The sequence below is a fragment of the Bison bison genome, unplaced genomic scaffold (genome assembly GCF_000754665.1).
Source record: "Bison bison bison isolate TAMUID 2011002044 unplaced genomic scaffold, Bison_UMD1.0 scf7180017864324, whole genome shotgun sequence".
Taxonomy (NCBI): domain Eukaryota; kingdom Metazoa; phylum Chordata; class Mammalia; order Artiodactyla; family Bovidae; genus Bison; species Bison bison.
This window is the reverse complement of record NW_011494896.1, coordinates 10,597,936-10,602,437: the sequence shown is the minus strand read 5'-3', so window position 1 is coordinate 10,602,437 and position 4,502 is coordinate 10,597,936. Positions and strand designations below refer to the sequence as shown.

The following is a 4,502-nucleotide window of genomic DNA, read 5'->3' as shown; positions in this document are numbered from 1 at the left end:
TTTCTCATGATGTACTCTGCATATAAGTTAAATAAGCAGGGTGACAATATACGGCCTTGACGTACTCCTTTTCCTATTTGGAACCAGTCTGTTGTTCCATGTCCAGTTCTAACTGTTGCTAATGAAATATTTACTTAGCCTTAAAAAGGAAGAAAATCCTGACACTGGCTACTATATAGATGAATTTTGAGGGCTTTATGCTAAATGAAAAAATCCAGTCACAAAAAACACTGTAAGAGAAGCCTAATTCATATAGATAAAAAGTAGAATGGAGGTTGTTAGGGGCTGGGGGGAGGTGAAATGAGACATTAAGGGTATAGCGTTTAAATTTTGAGAGATGAGAAGAGTTCTAAAGATTGGTTGCATGAGTGTGAAAGTACTTAACACTACTGAACTGTACACTTAAAAATGGTTAAGATAGTACGTTTTCTATTATGCATATTTTAACACAATTTTTTTAAAGGAGAAAAAAATCAGAGGAAGAAAGATACAATTACATCCAGGAGAATAAGAATATAAAGAACAATTGACCTCTCATCAAAAACAAAGAAAGTCAAGAAGACCATAGGATGGCATCCTTTAGAATGCTGAAATAAAGCCATTTTTACACTCAGCAAAAATGTCTCTCAAAAATAAAGGTGATACAGTATGGCACAGGGAACTATACTCAATATTCTGTGATAAACCATAAGAGAAATATGAAAAAGAATGTGTATTATACTTGTGTATAACTGAACCACTGCTGTAGAGCAGAAATAACACCACACTGTACATCAATTGTATACTTCAATAAAATGAATAAAATCAAAGGTGAAATAAAGGTATTTTCAGATAAGTGAAAGTTGGGAAAACTGGTCACCAGGGGAATCACATGGCCATGACTGGTAAAGGAGGCTCTTCACGTGAGTTTCCTGGCTGTCCAGTGTAAGGACTTGGCACGTTCACTGCCATAGGCCTAGGGTCAATCCCTGGTCAGGGAATGATCCCCACAAACCACGTAGAATGGCCAAAATGAAATAAAGTTAAAAAAAAAAAAAAAGGAACTTCAGGTTGAAGAGAAATGAAACCATGTAAAAACACCACTAGATAATGTTTAATATTTGTTTTCAACATTCATACATATTTTAAAGAATTTAGAAGGGAAAAAAACACTTTATAATTTTGAAGATATTTACTATTTCTGCTTGTCTTTCTTCATTCCTGCTTATAGTTTTCTTCTGGTAAGACCTTGGCTTCAGCCTTATTATTTCTTTAAATTAAATCTCCTAGAAATTCTTTTACTTCTTTTTCATCTGAGAATGTCTTTGTTTTCATTCCTGAAGGAATACTTTTGCAGAATTCAGACCCCTGGGTTGATAAGGGTTTCTACTCCTTTTCATTAATTTCAAGTGTGTTTTCTTTTCTCATATGGAATATCATTATCATGTGGACTTTTAAATCTGTGTGTAGAAGCTCCAACACTGGTAATAATGAGATTGGTCTCTGTGCTCGCCCTTGAGAATTAGTTATAGTTTGCTCATTTTCTGTATGCCCAGAAATTTTGGATTATATTCTGAATGTTATGTAGACTGCGTTCTTTTATCATCCTCTGGAAAATGCTGATGTGTTTGTTTTTGCAGGCAATCAACATGGTTAGGTTTAGCCTTTTAAGTTCTGTTTCTCCTTTTGTGTGTAGTAGTAAAAATCTCAGTTTAGTTCACAAAGCTCTTGTTATGCTGGTTTGAGTCTACCTCACACATGGGTTCCCTGGTGGGTCAAACAGTGAAGAGTCTGCCTGCAGTGTGGGAGACCTGGGTTCGATGCCTTGGGTTGGGAAAGATCCCCGGGAGAAGAAAATGGCAATCCACTCCAGTATTCTTGCCTGGAGAATTCCACGGACCCTACAATCCATGGGGTCGCAAAGTCGGACACGACTGAACATTTCACTGTCTGCACGGCTCCACGCCCATCCCACAGCCTCCCATCAAGGTGAGCCTGAGACTTGTGTGGTTTTCATATCCAGAATTAGGAACTCCCTTCTCTAGCTCTCTCCACTCTGGGATACTCCACTCTTCCCCAGCCCCCGAAGGGCTCCTTTTCTGGTTCCTCTAAGCAGAAAGATGAGATTTCTATTAGAGTTTCAGCAGCCTGCCCCACTGGGCTGCTTTGGGAGGGGGCCCATACTCAGGACAAATCCACCAGAGACAGAAAATTCACTCTGCGTAGTTGCATCTCCAAATTTTGCTCTGCTACATAATCTGCTTCCTTTCATTTACAGAGTCTTTGGGTAATTATATTTTGCCTGGAGTTTTTAGTTGTAATTAGTGGGAGGGATAATCTGTAGTGGCTTCTGCCACCACAGAGAAACTGAAACTTATACATTCTTTTTCAAAGTTTCTTTTTCCTAAATTTCACCATCTCTTTACTCATTATCCGTTTTCCCTCCCTGCCACAGATTAAAGCAATCAACACAACTATTCTAAAGTCTTTGTATGCTAACTCCAAAAGCTGAGCTTATTTTGTTTCTACGACCTGAGTTCTCTTGACTACAGGTCAACTTTACAGTGTCTTCAAATGTCCAGCAATTTCTCAGTATCTTCCGAACACTTGGGATGCTACGTATGGGAATTTCATTCAAAAGAAAAGTCATGTAAATTGAATCTTGTTCAGTGTGGGTCCCTTTTTTTAAAATAAATTTGTCCTGCTTTTTGATTGCTTCAGTGCCTTCAGTTGTTTAAAGTGTTTTGTCTGGAGTTTATAATTGTTATAGTATGTTTGCTATCATGCACACTACTCTACTACCACCAGAAACTATATATCCCACTGAAGAAAGCTTCCTTCCCACCCTCCATTCCTGCTTGGAATCCTACAAACACTGAGTTTACTATTTTTTAAAATCTCCCTGAGATCCTACTCATCAACCTCTTGCTCCCTCACCCACACAAGTCAAAACAAAGACCCAGAGGAAAGCACGACTTGATCAAGGCCCCACAGTCAAGTTGCTTCCCCAGATGTAGGTAAGTTCTGTTTCATTCATGAACATCCACAGGCTATGGAGATAACACATTTCTGTAACAGATTTGTTCAAATATTTATCATGCAACGATACGCGCTCTGAGTCCTGTCCCAAAGGACAGTAACGCATTAATATAAAAATGGAAGGGTGACCTGCAGTCTGTGCTAGCATCATTTACGGTTTTGCAGAATACCAGGATCTCAGGACCCACCGCAGGCCCACCGAATCAGACGCAGCATTTCAACAAGATGCTTGGGTATTTCGTGTGCCGTTCCTGTTTGAGAGACACTAATATAAAGTGCTCTGTCTTTCACTAAAACTATGACTGTACAGCCTCTCATTCCTTACTCCCCTGTGATCCTATGTGTAGCGGAAGGGGTGGGGGCCTGGGAGAGCATCTGGCAGTATGTCCCGAGGACCTCCTACCTCATGGGTACCTCAGGAATGTTTTGCCATTTTATGTTCATTAATTATGCTCATGAGTTAATTATTCTCACTCTGCAGAGAAGGAAACTGAAGGTCAAGAAGGCTAAATAAATGGCCCCCAAGGTCACAAAGTGGCCAAACCTGAATCTGAAACCATAACTGACTGAACTGAAGAGCCTGTGAAATACTTTGCATTCTACCAGTGTCCCTGGTCTGTGGTTCAGAAGAATTAGGTGCTAACTAGTTCAGGGATCTTGGCTAATTCATTCTACCCATGTAGAACTCAGCCCCTCATGCGTACACTGATGGAGGTCGCCTGAATTAGCGAAAGTTCACAAATGAATCGTGCTGCTTGAGGAAAATGAGTTTTTGAGGCAGATTTCAAACTGAGTATTGGGAGTGTATGAAAATGACTCAGAAAACCAGAATCACAGAACAGCACAGTGTAGAGAAAAGAGTACACAACCAGAAAGGAGAAGCCTGGGTTCTAGTCCGACCTCTGTCATTCAGAAGTTGTGAGTCTCAGTTTCTTCATCCGTGAAACAGAGAGAAATGATCGATCCTAGCAATTTCTCAGTGTGTTTGATTGGTTTAAGTGTGATTATGCATGAAAATATTCCGTAATGTGATTTATCAATAAACCAGCTCTCTAACTGCCTTAATTCTCATAACACAAATCAGTTATTTCTAAATTAATTAATTCAGGAACATGATTTGCAATCTGCTGGCCATGGTAGAATTGGGAACCAGTTCCAGCAAAGTCCAGAAGCCCTGTGCTTTTGTTTACCCTAATGATGAGACTAAAAGGTAATAAAAGTATGTACAGGCTCTATACCTGAGAGAGTTTTTGCTGTCAGAAAAACAAAAACTTACTCTAGAGCAGAGAGTTCTTGCTATGACTTTCTGTGATGATGAAAATGTTTTGTATTTGCATGACCCTGTATGGTAGCCAGTGGCCACTGAGCACTTGAAATATGGCTGGTGCAACTGAATAACTTAATATTCAGTGCAATTTAATTAAAATAATTTTCTTTTAAATTTATGCTGTTACAGACATCTTTGGCATCTATTTTCTTTCATC

The 4,502-nt window shown here is 39.3% G+C and overlaps 1 protein-coding gene across 1 annotated transcript in view; it reads right to left on the bottom strand.

Moving 5' to 3' along the window:
- The window catches only part of GAB2 (GRB2-associated binding protein 2), a 55,820-nt gene that overhangs the window by 18,167 nt on the left and 33,151 nt on the right, over positions 1 to 4,502 (bottom strand). The gene's annotated exons all lie outside the window — the stretch shown is intronic.